Source organism: Amblyomma mixtum, chromosome 1, assembly GCF_055824585.1.
Source record: "Amblyomma mixtum isolate Tamu chromosome 1, ASM5582458v1, whole genome shotgun sequence".
Lineage (NCBI taxonomy): Eukaryota > Metazoa > Arthropoda > Arachnida > Ixodida > Ixodidae > Amblyomma > Amblyomma mixtum.
The window spans coordinates 129718201-129736353 of NC_143012.1; the positions used below are offsets into that span (position 1 = coordinate 129718201).

Below are 18153 nucleotides of genomic sequence, written 5' to 3' on the forward strand. Positions count from 1 at the left end.
TGAAAATCAAGAAAAACAACAACAAATGGCTTACACACCAAAGACAAGTAGTCAGGTGGTTGGGACAAATATAATCATCTCTTTACGACAGAGCGACTGAATTCGCGCATACGCGGTCGCCACGCATCCTATTTATCTTCAAAGCCTCAAGTGATCTATGATCTGATCTGTGATCTGATCTGTGATCTTATCTGTGAGCTAATCTGTGATCTGATCTGTGATCTGATCTGTGATCTGATCTGTGATCTGATCTGTGATCTGAACTGTGATCTGAACTGTGATCTGAGTAGGATGGCTGTCAATAATAATACATTTGTCAAAACAGGAGCACTGTGACCGCCACCCTCGAGTCACAGTCACGACAGCGAATCGAAATTTTCCCGCATCCTTTGTACATTCTTTTATCTTATTAAATTTATACTGCAGATCACGTTACATATCTAAGCAGAACAATACGGACGTAGATATTACAGATCCAAGGCAGGAAGTGAAAAGAACTTGAAGAACACACCAGGAGCTAGTTGGTTTTCCATCACACGAAAACAGCACAAACTTCATGCAGTACGCAGAAAGGGGAGACGAGGCACAGGCGCTGACTTACAACTTGTTGTTTTTACAACTTCTTCTTGTCTCTGATGCCTTGTGTATATTTACCGATGTCTCAGAGCAAAAAAAAAATCCGTCGTAAATCAGCGCCTGTGTCTCGTCTCCCCTTTCTGCGTCCTTCGTGAAGTTTTCGCTGTTTTCGTGTGAAGTGAAAAGAACAAGTAAAAAAAAAAGAAAGCATGCAGCATGACTATCCGCTGACAATCATCGTGTCGGTGAATTTAACTCGCTTATGGTACGAGGGAAAAAGTAAAATTTAAATGTGTCAATTCTAGCAAAGTACGGGGTAAGTGAAAAGGTATGTTGGTGACGTACGGTGCGCATACCTAAAGACGATAAGTAGGGTGCAGGATCAAGCGCCGAGTTGTTATTTATGAGCAAGTAAAGAAATTATCGTCAAATATTTTTTTCTTCCTGCCTCAAGAGGTTGGATACAGTTTGATTTCATTAGCTGAGAGCGAGAATGAAATGCTCAGATTGAGAGCAAATAAATTTTAAGGTTTTTCTTTGGATTTTTGCCAAGTTTCTACATATCGGTGTCAATAGAAGCATCGCACAACACGCTATATATTCGAGCTTTAGTCTCACTAATGAGTTATACGTGAGTAGTTTAATCTGAACGGGGGCTTTGGAAAGTTTATTTCACAAAAAACATCGTTTACGAAAGGCAGAGGCAACATGTGAATTCGAGGACTGATTGTTAGTTGATGTAACCCGTAGGCATTTAAGCAAGAGCCCCCGCTCTTGCATTGTTTTAAGCAAGAGGCTTCTTGTAATGGTGTTTGCAAAAGGTGATACTTGTGATGAAAAATATTGTTCTTACATGTCGCGTGAAAGAAGTCTCTTCTTTCTTTGCTTAGGCTAATTTCCCATTTCTGGCACCGTGAAAGGATGCTACAGAGATTATTTGGTCAATCTGCTGATTAGAACATGCAATGTCATATTACAGCAAACAATCTCCTGCAAACAAGCCAATCCCTGCGCCAGGAAAAGTTGTGTCTAAAATGTCATTTATGCACAGCAGAAATAATAAAGGCCTCAGTACACTCCCCTGAGGCGCTCCATATGTGACTGCAAGAGCGTCAGATTCCTCTCCATTGATGGAGAGATATTGCTTACGGTTAGCTAAATAGCCTAAATCCTAATAACTAATATCTCAGGAAGGCCAGTACAATTAATCTTTTTAAATTTTTATCATGAGAGATTTTGTCAAAATTCTTGCTATAATCTAAGATTATTAGATCAACTTGGCCATTACTGTCTAATGTCAATGCCGGCGTGTGAACGATTGTTAGTAATCGGGTTGAGTAATACTTGTTGGGGGCTAGTTGGTGCATGTTTCCAAAGGGGTTGTAGCGCCGTCAGTCGTTTCCTTCTAAGGCATTTTAAAAGGTTAGAAGTCGAAGACCCTTTTGCTTGCAGGCACTCTCTTGATGTTGTTAAATTTTTGCATGACAATAAGTCTTCTATCGCCGTTGTCGATCTGTTCTATTCTATCCCGCAGACTGAGTTGTTAGCTGATGTACAGTCATGCATTGAAAAGAATGGTGCGGTTTCTTTCCTAAATGCTGCAGGTGTTTCTGTTGAGAATTTCATGGCTATGTTAGAGTTTTACCTGTCTTGCACTATGATGTCATTTGCAGACCCGCTGTTTGTTCAAAAAAGGGGCAATTTGTATTGGTTCCTGCGTCGCTCCTGTGTTGCATAACATCATTCTTGCGGAGCTGGACAGGTAGATACTTTTGACGAAGCCAAAGTGCTGAAAACTTTAGGTATGTTGAAGATTTTTTAATTATTAAAAAAAAACAGGTTCCATCATTTTACCCACAAACAGTGGAAGAAGTTTTATCTGCTTTTAAACTACTTGCAAAAGGCTTGGACTTCACCCATGCGCTTGCCCAAGGCAATAGGTTGCAGTTTTTAGGCATTAACTTCACCCTTAAAGACGAAAACTTTTGCTGGATGTATTGGCCTCACGCACGAAAAGAATTACTGCCCTATGATTCTGCCCATTCGAAGACTAAAGCGCGCTGTTGCCCAGATGTGCCTGGAACCATAGCTGAAGAAATCATGTTGCCATAAAGCAAGCGAAAGCTTCCAATCCCAGTTTCGGAATTTGGAACAAGCAGGCTTTCCAACGTCGATTGTAAGCACAGTAGCAGAAACTTTGTTGAGAAAACTTAAGAAAGAATTTAGTAAAGAAGGCAATGAAGATGATGTCACCAAAACCAAAAGTAGACCGGTTGTCATCCCGTACACTCATAAGGTGGCGCACAATTTGAAGCATGTGGCAACAAAATACAAGGTACCTCTGGTTTTTTCCGCCCCTAAGAAACTGGCTGCCCTGTGCGTTAAAACTGATCCCAACAAGGCAAAGGAAACTAAATGCAAGAAGAGACATGCAGCTCCGTTTGTTAAATGTGCCGTGGGAGTCGTCTACCAGATTCCTCTCATGTGCGGTAAGAAGTACATCGGCCAAAGCGGCCGCTCTATTAACGACCAATTAGCAGAACACAATCTGGATTTAAAAAATGGCACAGGCTCACATCTTCCCATCACTGTAAAGCTGGCCGTGAAGAAAAAAATATTAAGTGTGCAGCAGTCATTTTTCTGTCGACTGTCTTATGGTACCCGCGTTTCCCTTTTTTTTTTCACTGCATTGGTCTATCAGTACACACCTGTTGAACTGGTAGAGTGTTGGTGTGAGATTGCTACAGATCATGTTTTTAATACTAGACCTTGGGATCCAAAAAAAGCATCCCTGAGTCAGGGAAAAGCATTGAAGCTTGAAAAAAAGATAGAAATACTTTCACTTTTTCTAGGATGATACGTTCGAGAAAGAGGCCTCAGTAAGAACTATGCAGAAAAGAAGCTGATATTGTAGCCACTTTCAACCGGAGTGTTTGCGCTACAAGGGTAGAGCGCTGTGGGCCGTGCCTGGGTGTAGCTCGGCGTAAGGCTAGGTTTGTTCATTTAGATACCTCACAGGCTCCAGCTCTAGTATTTTGCGAAAGGGGTTAGATCCGGAACAAAGGTGAGAACGAAAGCTAATCGAACATCTTTATGCAGTAATAAACAAATTAACAAAATGTAAAATGGAACTAAGAGATAACAGTGCAGAGCAAAATGCTTAAGACATTTTCTTAGAAGATAACAGGGTCAGAGATGTGTGCAAAATTTTCTGTAAGCGTAATTCAATAAACAATTAATCGGACGTTGTAGGGCTGATAAGTTTAAAGCCATGGTTTTTTCTGTAAGATGTGAATATTGTGACTATGGATTCGAGGTGAATATGGTGGATATGCGGTGAACTGAGGTGAATGTGGATTCGGTGGAATCTGCGTCTGGGTTCTGTAAGAGGTAGGCTGAAAACATGATGGCTGTAAACAATCTTATAGAAGAGGCAAAAAAGTGTTACTCTTCTGCGAGACTGTAAGGATGGCAACGAGAGCGATGTCTTAATATTAGTTATGCTGCAATCTTGGCTGTAGTTTCACATAATAAACCGTGCTGTGCGATTCTGTATGCGCTCTAGGAAATATATTATGCAGTTTTCATTACGGGACAAGATTAAACAAGCCCATTCAATCTGGAGGCGAGTGGAAGTGAGCGCTAGTCCGAAGTTACAGTTTGCACCCCAGACACACGGGCATGGCTGAACTCCTTTCAACTCGATTAAGGTGCTATTTATCTCTAGGGAGAACGCCGCGGTGTTTCACGTCAGTTCTTAAAAGTTTTTTTTTTTTTCATGTGAAAGGAGGTCGGTCAGCTATCTGGAGTAATAGCGCTAGTAGTATTAGTAGAACGTTACTGAGAGTTCGAAATAAAGACGAAGACTTCTGCGGCGGGTGGTGTCTTTAATTCACAACTCGAATGGTCATGGCTGTTTCTCTTGAACTGGACACCAGGGATACCTGTGCTGGCGTTCCACTCCCTTATCTTTTGCGCTGTTTCCTTCACTTGTCTTCATGCACCAACTAGCCCGCCAGAAAGCCCTGTCGCATTACGCCAGGTTAAGGTGGATCGCCAGGTCAGAGCTGAGCGGAGCGGCCTCCCACGGCTCATTGGTGCTGTGTGTTTCTATTCGGTATGATTTTGGTCCCCTGCAGCCCATGTCACGTGAAGGAAGTACTCTCGTTTCTAATGCGCTTTACTTCCGACTAAGTGCATTCAATAAATATGTTTTTATTAGTAAATATATTCATTGTTATACTATACAATAGGCGTTCCAGCTCGGTTACATATTTAAATCTAGTATATGCTCTCAAATTAGGCGCCTGACTGCACCATTTTTGTTTGTTTTGAGATCTGTGGTCGCGCACTTCCTTGCATCTCACACGTGCACCTCTACGATGGACGATGCCTACACGCAACCCGCGCAGCCTCGGCGAGCGAGGGGTCAGCCGCCTCTCCAGCCACGAAATTCGTGCAACGAGGCGGAGCCCTGTGTCCTAATAGGACTATGGGAAGAAAATCTGGACTCTCAGAGAGTAGAGGATCACAACGCCAAAGTGATCCACGTATGCAGACGGCACGTATCATTGTAGATACGTGCCGTCTCCGTGCAGACGGCATGGAGAGGTCACGCGAACAAGTTCAGCCGAAAATTGATCACCTGACCCAGTACAGGTAAGCAAAATATTTTCACGTATGCATATAGTACCGTTCAGAGAAGGGAGTTGACAACGGTGAATGCAAAAGACAGTTCTGTTTCTGAAAGACCACACTGATAAATTCAAAGGGGAGATGGTCGGTTATTTTTCACTTGGCGATATAGGCAAAATGTGCTACTAGTTTTCTCCGACTGGCACTCAGAGTTCATTTCTGCACCGTGTTAACCACGATTACCGGCACTACAGATCAGACACTCTCGGCTATTTACACGCATGTGTGATTTTCTCCAGTGGCACAGTAGGAACTATTTACCTCGTGGTAATATTCACCATGAATTAATAGAAGAGTTTCTTCGTTTTTTTTTCGCGATTTCAGCAAAGAAGCACGCGGAAATGTGACGTAACCGAGAAGAACAACATGGACTTATTTCCGGGAACTGCACAGATTGTTCGGCAGCCTGGCCGCAAATGGCAGTTTTCTGTTTCAAGAAAGTGCGTTTCTCGGACGAGACTGTTGAAGAGGTGGGACGCATATTCTCTTTCATCGTAGCATTATTCCGCAGCAAAGTCGTAGCACATTGAGCGTTTGAACCCGCCTTTTATTAGGTGATTTCTTTCTAAAATATGCAAAATTAAGTGTTTCACTGTTATGCACCAGAGAGTGTATGCACTGCTGTCTTAACCACTTGGAGTGTTGTGAACACAAATGTGCTCAGAGTCTATGCAAGTGTTTCCCTGTAAACGCAAGTTTTGCGTATAATTGAGCCTTCGTCATTTCAATCATATTTTTTGTCTACAGTAACCAATTTACACAATTTCTCTCCCCTCTAAGCACGGTATCTTTTTGTAGTCTAACGTGAACTGACCAAGTAGTTCTGTGCTTTCTTTTTATCAGATAATTCACGACATAGAGTCGGGCAGCCAGCTATCATCATCCCACGATGATCTCCCAGCCTCTCGGAAGAACCCTTCACAGCTCGAGAAAACAGTTATCCCGACGTCTCCTGAAGCAGCACTGTCGGAACGGAGCAGAAGTTACCCTGGCCCGGGAAGGACGTTGAACGGAGAGGGTTTCCCAGCCGGAAATATTGCAGGAAGCAGTCCCAGGAAACCAAAGCCAGCTCATCTCAACTCTTAATGAAGCCTCACGAGAGGCAAGTAAATCCTCAAGAAAAGTGAGAGCACCTGCTTGGAGAGTTATTAAAAATAGCCGAAGCTAGTGGCAGCCTCCATTGTACAGTATTGCCTTCATTTAGTGCACTCTAGAGTGGTAAAGGCGCAGCACAACAGCAGCTGGGACCTTTTTCCCACTTACGACTTCCACTTTTCATGAATGCGATAGTTCCTTATACACCTAGTTGTGCCGCCTGCTTCATTTATCCACTGCGGCGACATACAGCTTTTGAGGTGTTCGGAGATGTTATTCGATACGCAACATGCTCGCACACTAATGAGCACCTCCTTGGTGTCACACTATATGCGCTTCATGAGAAACTTGAACCGCACGTTAAGACTTACAAAGGCGTTCTAACAACCTTTCTTGATTTTGACTTCTGTGCTTGGGTAGCAATTGGCTTTATGAGTTATGGCGTCAGGGGAAGCGCTGGCTCGCACAGGACTAGAGGCTGGTCATCAATACTGCCAACTGTAAGGCTTGGCTGCCTAAATTTAGGCCACGCAATGGTTTTCGCCAGGTCCGAGCTCCGAAACACGTGCGAGTCATAACTGCTTCCTCGGGAGCCAAAGTTGGGGCACCGAAACTTGCTCCCCTGGTCCACTAAAACAAGCTCGATCACACTGTACCTGCGTGCAAAATTGATAAGGTAGTAGATAAAGTAGTCGAATGTAGTGCGTTGTTCTTGTTCAAGCGCACCCTCTGCGTTGCTGCATCAACCTCTATACCCATTGACAAAATTTCTGCCATAATCAGGGCGATTTCGCACTTCTTGACGCGTTCGCTCTCGTCACTCACGGTTGAATGGATGACCACTCCCGCAAAAATGTTTTCCGCACAGCTCAGTTCTCGCAAAGCAGCGAACACAGCACGACCAACGTGCAACGACGGTGAAGAACTGGTAGAAGAAGGAACAACAGCGAATTAGCAAACAATGGCAAGCTGAACAGACAAAATCACTATATAAGCAAACATGAGGAGACTTTCTTTTTATTCTTTGAGAAAATTTTGAGTTCTCAAATCATATGCCTCACAAAGATCCTCACAAAATCATAAAGACTAACATTAATGTCCTTGAAAGACTTCACAGCAAAGCTGTTCAGTTTATATTCTCAAAATATCGCACCACTGACTCACAATCTGCTCTGTTGCTTCAACATAACATAGAATCCCTAGAAGCTCAGCGTAGAATACTATTGTTAAGATTTCTCTTTGTATTGAAAGATAACAAACTGCCAATGGCTCCCGATTTGTATCTCCAATCGATAACGTCCACGTCAACAAGAAACAGGCACATTGAATCGTTGAAACCTTACTTTGCCATAACTAACATATTCGAATTTTCTTTTTTTCCCCGCACCGTTACCGAGTAGAATCAGCAACCACCATCATCAATAGTTAGCATTGATGCCTTACAACAGGCAGTTCCTTTAATTATTTTTGTTTTATGACTTGCCTTGTGGTTTTTGTATTGTGCTTATTGTGCCCCTCCTGCCAGGGCCCTTCACTGGGCCTGCAGTATGCTCCAAAAAAATGAATAAATAAATGTCACTTCGGGACCAAAAAAAAAAAGTATTAAAACCATTTCAGCTGTTTTGAACGTTATACATTTATATGTTTTCCCTAAATAAAGAGCTCATAGTGCGCCCCTGGCGGATCCTTTGAGCAGCTCGTTACCGGCCGTGTGACATGGTGACAACTCGTTTGTAGCGAAACCCCCAGGCGCTCTTTAGGTGATGGAAGTTCAAGGGCATTCCAAGTCGGCCGTGTGACAGGGTTATTAGATGGCCTAAACTACGCTTACCTACGGTAGTAACTTTTTCTTTCTGGATTATCCATGAGAGATTAAGTAAAAAACGAACGCCGAGGTACTCATACGATTACGTAAGGGTGACATGATTGTTGGTAAGCGACTAAGTAAATAGGGAATTAGATCATTTGCGACTATATATCATTCATCTGCCTTAATCACTGCTAGAGGACATTTGCCGTCATGATCACCCCTTACTAATACCATCAGGATATTCCTGAAGAGGAATGTGGTCGTTAACATAGCTAATTTTGAGATAAAGATTGCAGTTATCTTCGAGCATTCGAGGTCTAGGTAATGTTTAAGCGTAGACTATTTCTGTAGATTACAAAAAATAATAGGCCTATTATATTACCTTGGGGCACGCCAGATGTCATTTAGGAATGATGAATGATTATAATCAGAAGTAAACTGTTTAAGAGATGATAAAAAGTTTCTTATAAAAGAAAGTGTTAGCGAATCAAGGCGCAAGGATTAGAGTTCTTGACGAGAATGTTGAATTCGATCAAAGGCTTCAGCAATGTCTTGTATTAATGCATTTGATTAGAAGATTGTCGTTTATATTATGAAGCAGCTGATTGGTAAAGTCAATTAGTTGTGTCTCACACGATAGCCTCCTCTTAACCAGGGTTATTTTGAAAAGAAGAAACCTTTTTTTCTTGTAAATGTATACTGGCGTGTGTTTAACTGCGATGATGTACTCGAGAAGTTTGCATAATATAGATGTCAGTGATATCGGGCGACAGTTTGCGACGTTGGCTCGGTCACCGGATTTAAAAGCTGGAATTGCGTTTTCATTTTCCCACTCGTATGCTTGCACCTCTGGAAAGTGGTTGCCGAAAGAAGTGACTGAGCATTAGGCTGCAAATGAGCCAGGGTATATGTTTCGAAATTTTGTAGGGTTATGACACCATATTAAGTGATTTAATGTTACATTGTCATTCAGAGTAATGTCTCTAGGGCACATGTATTTGGTGGTAATAGCCTTCCTTCGAGAACATATTGGTAAAAAAAGTGACAGAATCACAAGCCTCATTAACCAGCCAAAAATGTACAGAAGAAGGAGAAGATGAAATAGTTTTATAAATTTCTTTAAGGAGAGATTGAAGATCGTGAGACACGAACTTATATTTGACATTCTAGAAGGCTAAACAATGTTCTTTATTAGCAACTTTTGTGTTTTCCCATGACGCTGCTGTTGCAAGGCGTTTACTGTGTTGTAGGGTCGTTTGCCTGTTTTTTAAAGGTCTACGAAACGTTCTAGGGTACCATGGCTTGGACAAGTTCTCACGGAAAGATATAGGGGGATATATGTGTTTATTTTTTAAGGTACTTTTTCCTCATGGTAATGGTTTTTCTTTAAGGTAATGGTTGTTATAGGTAAATATGTGTTGGGCCTTAGGTTCATTTGGCGGGAGGTAAATTCTATATTGAGATGGAGTAGTTTACGAGCACTGAAGCTTTCTGAGCAGAGCCGATGTCAGAACAAGATCGAATATGTGAAGGCTGCGCGTAGCTTGGTAAACTAATTAAGGTGATGTCTAAGGTTAGCTCAATGAAGTTAACCGAGACATGAGCCGATGCAGTTAAGGTACTCCAGTTTAAGTTACGGTAACAGAAATTACCGACTCGGTACATGTCGGCTTTTGGCAAGTTAATACTGATATCTATGAAGCTGGCGTTCAAATTGGTTATGAATATTTCTTCATATATCGCGCTACGGTACCATATTCCAAGAAGCGCTCTAAATGATGACGTGAGCAGACCGATAGGATTTGAAGAGGTGGTGAAATGTAAACTGGAAAAAAAGGAATACATTTTTTACAGCGATCAAAACTCCATTATCTCTTTTATGGGTGTGTCATTCCGCTAAATGACCAAATCGGGTACGTCTTCGTCATCTTTATATCTCGGTGCTCAGTCAATGTTAGAACCACTGAATTGCAAACTCCTAGCAATGAGCAGACTTTAGTACGCCCGGGAAAAATGCTACGAACGTTAATGATGGACAAGGAAATTCGAGGATGCCCAGTGTCACCGTAGGAACGCTGGGCATCCTCCGGGTAAGTTGTGTGACTGTCAGAAGCAGCCCGTACATGTCGTACAACGCAGCGTGCTAAAATATGGTTCGTGCACAGTTTATCAACGCGCTGTCTTACCGACCAGGTGTCATACTTTGCAAACACTAGTACCTTTTTTTTGCGGCCAAACATGTTTTGAAGTAAAAATCATCGCGCATCAACAAACTGCGCGTGTTTGAACTTACTGCCTTTCTCTATGATCTGCTATTTTGTCCTCCAAGTGCTTGAACATAACGATAATCGGACTTCATACCGATGTCGCCCAAGCCGATGGGATCTTTCAATTCTTGTTTCAAAAGATTTACTAAGGTGGCTCCACACAAAGCTCGAACACTTCTCTTCCGAGGTAGACCATGTTTCAGACTGGTCGTCAGGAGTACCAAATTAGAACAGATTGAGGAGCTGTTTTTTTTTCTGTGTGATTGCAAAGGTAACTCATTGTCTTTAATCGGTCTTTCATATTTTGAAGCACCCATTCCAGGCAGTTCTGTATAGACGCACCACGGTGGTGTCCTAGTGTTTGAGCAACCGCCTCGCATGCGGGGGGTGCGGGACTCGATCCCCAGTGCCGCCGGGTACCCACCGGTGATACAATGGGTACAAGATTCCCCTGGCCTGCTGCTCGGTTTAATTAGGGTGAAATGCTTGAGAAAAAGATACCTTATGCCATGGCGCTCTTTGGCTGCAGATGCCCTTGGGCCTTAAAAATTCACTATCATTAGTTCTATATCAACGGCGTATCAATGTTTGATTTCTTTGGGTCCATGTTAACATTGATTTAGCGAATCCTGGAAGACAGTTATTTTAGCTTGAAGTCCACTGAGGCCTACCACTCCTTTAGGGAGCGTAGGTTCTTCCCTATTCTCCAATTCAATCCTTGGTCTGCTGCGATGGCTCAGTGGTTATACGTTCGGCTGAACCCGGCCGCGGCGGTAGGATTTAGCTGGAGGCACAATTCTAGAGGCCCGTGTACTCTTTGATGTCAGTACACGTTCAAAAAGCACAGGAGGTCGAAATTTCCGGAGCCCTTCACTACTGCGTCTCTCATAGCATGAGTCGCTTTGGGACGCCAAGCCTCTATAAGCCATAAATCATCACATTGAATCGTCTGTACAAGTACAAGTGCAGTTGAAAGGACGCTCTCTTGAATACTACCTGAAGGACCGGAATTTATTCTACGTACTCAAAAAGCGCCTACAGCATGCTGTTCATTAACAGTGGTATTATTTCCTGCAGCACGCGAGGACATGCGTCCACTGTCTAGGGCACGACACCACCAACCGAAAAAGATTTCAGCTTTTAGAAGCTAAGCCTTCAAGGCAACTGACCGGAAAGAACCGGAAGGGTGTGCCCAAAGAAAACAGTCTCCGGATGCAACTTGTATTCCTCATTGACAGCGCTACTAGTGTGGTTGGGCATGTACATTGCACCAGTTGCCAATCGATCTGGCAATGCTCATCAAGAAATGGCGGTCTCGTCCAATTCTTTTGGCTGGGAAGGATGCGGAAGCGCATGAATGCGCAGTAGGCGCATCACAACAGAAACCAAGGAGCAGGAAAACCTGCAAGAGCACGAAAGCTGATCGCTTCATGCTGAGAGAGGTGTCATGGGAAACTCCTAAAGGTGGCGGTTGTGGGTGACAATTCGATATGCACAGTGCAGTTTTTTTTAATGTATTCATTAAATCAAGACGGTCTGTGCGTCTCTTGATTAAAAAATGTCCCAATAAGAGGGGACAAATGAAATCATTCTTTATTACGCTTATGATTACTTGCCTCAGAGACACTTTATTCTGACCGCAAATGATTTTTGTAGTACTTTCCTACATGCAGATGTCGCTCAAGTGAAATATGTGTCCAACGAAAGTTTTACACATCTTCGACATAAAGTGCGCAAATACACGAGGCGAGCGAACACGAGATACAAGCACTTGCTTGTCGTTTTCACTCACCTAACACCGTCTGCGGGCTTGTTGGTTGCGATCCATACGCATCAGCAGCGCGAACACAAAATAGGAAGGAGGAGAGAAGCGCTCTCTTCTCCTCCTTCCTGTTTTGTGTTCGCGCGGATGATACATATGGATCACTCGCCTGTAGCGTTTTGGGCATTTTATATCAACATATTTCATTTGTTGCTTTTATGGCGTCACAAAGCAACTCAGGCTATGGCCTTGTTTACATGAACCCGGTAGCGTCGGGTCGAGTCAGGAGATCGAGTTGAGTGAGGCCAACCCAACTCGATTACTATCTGTTTACATGAACTCGATACTAGCGAGTCAACTATCGAGGCGCGCCCTGCCAGGCACGAACGCACGAGTAGTAAACCGGCTCCTGCTTCCGTTCTTCCTTGTGGAAGATGCTTTCTCTGAGCGTGGTTTGTAATTTAGTTGAGAGTTGACACGTTTAAGGGAGTTTCGAGAGTTTGGTGAAGCTTGGATGAGTACTCACAACGAGAGTCCAGCAGACGAGATTGAGTCTGTCTACGAAGAGAGTTCGGCACTGCGCCGTTTTTTTTTAAGTGTACCTACACATGACAGCAGCCGTCAGTCGTCCTTCGAGAGTTCACCATGCGCGAGAGTGTCTCTTGGTGACTCCCGATACTGAAGCAGCGTCAGCCTTTTGGTCCCGGCGAGTCGAAGACTGTACGGCTACGCAGAAGTGGTGTGACCCTTTTCTCCGGCATCCCATCCCAGAAGATCCGAGCACCGGACGGAGGGAAATTATGTACCAATTAGAAAACTGTTGGGTACCTGGCGGCGCTGGGGATCGAACCTAGCACCTCCCGAATTCGAGGCGGATGCTCTACCATGGCATGAACCCAGTAACCAGTTTTCAACCTTAAAACTCGACTCAAAGCATCCCTGTCGGGTCTATGTAAGCGCTTAGGCAGACACCGTAGTGGAATGCTCCGAAAAATATCGACCATATGATGTTTTAACCTACATTGACAGTTTACGGGCAACTGGAATTTCGCCTTCCACCGAGGCTGGTATCGAATCCGTGTACTTAGAGTCAGCAGCCAAGCATCTTAATCACTGAGCCACTGCGGCACCTTTTATATCAACCATGTTTTATGATATCTGATCTCACAAATCTGACGCATTGTTTCATGTACCACTCTAACAGTGTTCGACTTTTGCCAGCATTTCTTGCCGCAGATTCTGTACTGATATTGTACAAGTCGCATCACTGTCACTATGAGCCTCACTAAGGCCACTCCGGGGCAAAGGCTTCTCCCAAATCAATCAAGTTAACACTGTCCTATGCCAGCTGCAAGCCACTTCATCCCCGCAAACTTATCTCATCTGCTCACCTAACTTTCTGGCGGCCAATGCTAGGCTTAGCTTCGCTTGGTACTCAGACCGTTACGCGAACAGCTATCGGTTATCTTGCCTTCGCATTACATTTCCTGCTCAAGCCCACTTCTTTATTTCAACTACGAATTCATTAACGCACGTTTGCTTCCTAACCCACTCTGCCCTCTTCCTCTCTCTTCACGTTACATCTATCATTTTTCTTTCCATAGGCCGCTGCGTTGCTCTTATAGATAATTGATTAAAAAGTAGAAGAAAAAAAAAACAACATAAGCGAGGTCTTTCAGATATGCAGCCCTGCCCACTCCATCGCATTCTTACTTGGCTTTCTATGCCCTCTGAAGACTAAGTTAGACGGAACATCGCACTCGTGAAAATAGAGCATTGGACTGCCGCCTCCATACTGCGCTTGGTACAGCACCGTGCGCCCAGAGTTTCGGTCCCACTGGCAGCATCTGGTTGTCTTTTACGAGAAGCTTAAGTGCCCCATGAGGCACCGAAAACTGAAATCCTGAAGTCCAAAACCTGTACGGCGTCATCCCACCGCACACTTTGACCAATTAATTCGAATTTAAAGCCGAATGGCCTAAATTGTCTCGAAGATGCGGTACGCAAAAATGTGTCATGTCTTTCCTTATCGACTGCAGTGGTGATTACCGTTAAATAAAAAAAATTTGCTGCGCTTCACTACTGTTGAACCTTGTTGAAAGGAAAATCTCTGGTGTTTAGCTGTGTCTGGCAGTGGTGACACTGGTTGTGAGCTATGTCTACATGCGGCTTGGCGTCTGTAAATTTCAGTGCGTTCCGGACAATTGCCAGCACCAGAGCTCGTCGAAGCGTCTGCGTCTTCATTCCCGTGCATGCTGCCACCGTCTGTGACGAGAGCAGTCTCGGTAGCCGCCTTTCAACGCGCCTATTGAATTCATGCGAAGTCACGTGGCTTGCATTGTGTTATAACGCGTAGGACATCATAAGTTCAGGAATTGTTTTTCTTACATTTCGCTCTATTCTTTTTCAAGATCAAGCTTAAGGTCACGTCACGTGTCCACCTCTTGTAGTTATGTTGCTATGCCAACATACATTTCAACTGATTAATTACGGTACTTTCTCTGTCTAATTAGTGCTATTTATTTAGGCCAAAATTTCTGCTTCGACATGCGGACATTCTTATCTTTACCACTAATTATGTTAATTATTATACTATGACTTCATGATAGCTCACCACACTAACTAGTGCACGCCTATACACTATTTTATTTTAGCTATCCAGCGGAGCTACGCTGCGGTGATGCGCGGTGCTCGGCGTAGCGATCACCTTTTTCGATAGCAGATGCTAGCGATGCCTTTGCTAACCGCCACTTGAGGCTCCGGCGACCCGCAGCGAAACTTCCGTCCGGAATAGCGTAGTACAGCTTTCGCTCCCTAGGAGGTGCAAATATCTAATTGTAGACCTTGACAGGTATGATGTCACAAAACTGGTCACTAGGAGGTGGGAGCTTGGAGTCACTCGCAGCCACTCGGAACCGGTCGGAATAAATCAGCACATGGAGCGCCCGCTCTTGCCAGCTCTTTTCCAAATATTCGGTGCGCCCGAATGTTTCATGGAACTACTTTGCGTCATCTTACACAAGCGGGGAAGAAGCGTGCCGTGGCTGCTGAATAGAAGCGACAGTCTCGTCATAATACCGCGGTTCATTGACGTGACCTAGCAGCTTCACAATGTGATCCGTCAAAAAATACGCCAAAAGCACCTGTTGGACCCCGAGCTGAGGTAGCGCAAAGATTAAGGCAGACGTGGGAAGCCCGAGGGCGCAGCGGAGACGAGACGCATGAATGAGTTGCCCTAACATTCCTTCTGCTATCGCTAAACGTTTGGTTCGATTTATTGGGGTTTAACGTTCCGAAGCAACTCAGGCTATGAGAGACGCCGTACTGAAGGGCTCAGGAAATTTCCACCACCTGGGGTTCTTTAACGTGCATTGACACATCGCACAGCACACAGGCCTCTAGAATTTCGCCTCCATCGAAATTCAGCCGCCGCGGCCGGGACCGAAGCCTCGTCTCTCTGGTCAGCAGCCGAGCGCCATAAGCACTGAGCCACCGCGGCGGGGTGCTGAATGTTCCGTCTTTGCCAAAAGGAACCGAGCAGCCGAGCGACGGCGCTGCTTACTTTGGCGCGGGGCGCTGCTTCACGGCGGCGAGTGTTACTTGCCTGACATAAGCCATCGCCCTCGCTCAGTATGGCAGCGCTGCAAGCTTATCATCCAGCCAAGGAGGGCAGGAGCTCGGGCTTACGTGAGCCAGTTTACACTCGCAGCCGGGGAGCAGCGCGCCGCGCCGGGCTGCCGCTCGGCTGCTGAGAGCCCGCTCCCGTTGCCGTCGCGGCTGCTCGATAACTTTTTGCAAACGCGTTACGCCTGGTCGTTGCTGTGTGTTTTTTCCTTCTTTCTAATCAGTTTTTTTTTTTCAGCCATAAAATGATTCGACTGATAGTTTCCTATTTCTCAACAAAAGCGCATATTAAACAAAAAAAGTTAAACATTCCCCCTATTTTTTCCTGGGTTTCTTTGACTGTTGGCCATCCTAATAAATATTTCATAACGAGCCCCTCATTTCCATACCGTTAGATGTTTCGAAAAGTTCCTACCAAACAATGCGCAGGCAAAAAGCAATACCCAGCCATGAATATTCCAAGCTTGCATCCGCTGCAACTCGCTCAGCTCCGCACCATCGTCCTTCTCTGCTGAGCAGAAAAATTTTCTGCAGGCACTCTGCAACCCCGCCGTCGATTACTGCAAATTTTTGGCTTATGCAGCGGGAACTCGTATAGGGTCTTCAGTTACACTGATGCTGTTGTGAGATATTTCAAGCCTCTTTTGATCGGCGCCTTAAAGCCAGTCTGTATGAGTTCGGTGTTACAAGTGTTGTCAGATACGTCGATGACAATGTTGTCCTTCTTGATATACCTTTTAAGTGTAATCTACAGACTGCTATCTAGACATAGATGCTGAGTGCTTTCGAAGAAGTTTCGAAGGGTCTGAGATTACTCCTCAGCGTACAGGCAGACAGAGCATTCAGTTTCTTGATTTACAGCTTTTCTTTTTGAACACGCATGTCTGCTGGATGTGTTATTTCCTTTCCAAAGAGTTCAAGTTGCCCTATGATAGCTCCCACTCAAAGCTGTGAAACATGGAATTTTTTCTTTGTGTATGCAGTCAGACTTGGACAAGTCATACCCGCACAAGATGGGCGTGAGCTTTTGTCAGCTTTACAGATTATTAACCGCAGGCTACACAGCTACATCAGAAGATGAGAACACATCACCGTGCAAAGCATGCCCTCCGTAAGCCTGTACAGGTTTCACCTTATGTATATAGGCTTTCACACAATTTGAAAAAAGTTAATGGTGTATGTGGGTTTAACATCCCAAAGCGCTCCTGGCTATGAGGGACGCTGTAGTGAAGGGCTACGGAAATTTCGACCACCTGGGCTTCTTTAGCGTGCACTGACATCGCACAGTAAGAATTTGTCTAGAATTTCCTCTAGAATTGCTAGGCCTTTAGAATTTCCTCTCCATCGAAATTCGACCGTCGCGGCCGGGATCGAACCCGAGTCTTTCGGGTCAGTAGCCGAGAGCCATAACCACAGAGCCACCGCGGCGGCTGAACTTGAAAAAGGTGGCTTCTAGACATGGTGTACAAATAGCTGTCTCAGCTCCGTGTCAGTTTGCTAGTGTTGGCAGAATGGCATCCAAAGAACGTGTAAGAAAGGCGTGTAACATCAAGCGTCAAACTGAATTCACAGAATTCTCATCCAGTGTGGTATATGAGATTCCGTTGACATGCAGGAATGTATATGTGGGGCAAACGGGGAGGTAATTCAATGAACGCGCTTTTGAGCGTAATTTTACCCTCAAGAACAGTTGAAATTTCTGCTTCCCGTCACATTGTCAGCAGTGTAAGGAATGTAGACCGAAACTACACGAAACGGCCTTTTTAGCGAGGATAATTAAACCTTTTTTAATTTTTGAACGAAAAGACCGTCTCTTTTACTCTCAGAAAAAAAAAATCTGCTGTTTTAAATGATTAAGTATAGTCTGTTCAAACTCTTCTTTAAGCTTCCCGTGTTTTATGGTATTTTAATGCCCTTTTTTCTTGTCACCCTACACACGGCTTCCGTTATTCTTATGCCTTCTGTCCGTTGTTGATTTAGCAGTCATATTTTTCATGTGCGTCATGTTTTTATCCTGTGTAGTCTTGTGATTTCTTCGTGCAATATTACAGACCCATTGGTGTGCGGAGGTAATCTGTGGCTTAGCGTTTCGTTTATATCTGTCCTGACTCCAGCCAGTTTTGTTGCTTGTTTATTTAATTTGTTTATTTAATTACTTCGTTCCTATCAGGGCCGTTGAGACGTTACAGATAGAAGTGGTAAGTACACTTATACAAAATCAAATACAATAAGGAGAGTTATCAACACAGGTGAAGAAGAAGCGCAGATTTGAAAGCTTCTGGTTCTGAGATGGAGACGATGCAGGCGGGCAGGTGGCTCCAGTC

General features: G+C 44.3%; 1 protein-coding gene and 1 long non-coding RNA gene across 10 annotated transcripts in view; both read left to right on the plus strand.

Moving 5' to 3' along the window:
* LOC149367588 (uncharacterized) overlaps positions 1 to 18153 on the plus strand; it is a 1242925-nt gene that overhangs the window by 472708 nt on the left and 752064 nt on the right. The gene's annotated exons all lie outside the window — the stretch shown is intronic.
* On the plus strand, positions 5431 to 6449 carry LOC149367590 (uncharacterized). Its single transcript, XR_016287451.1, has 2 exons — positions 5431 to 5741; positions 6115 to 6449. It is a non-coding gene; the product is annotated as an uncharacterized LOC149367590 (long non-coding RNA).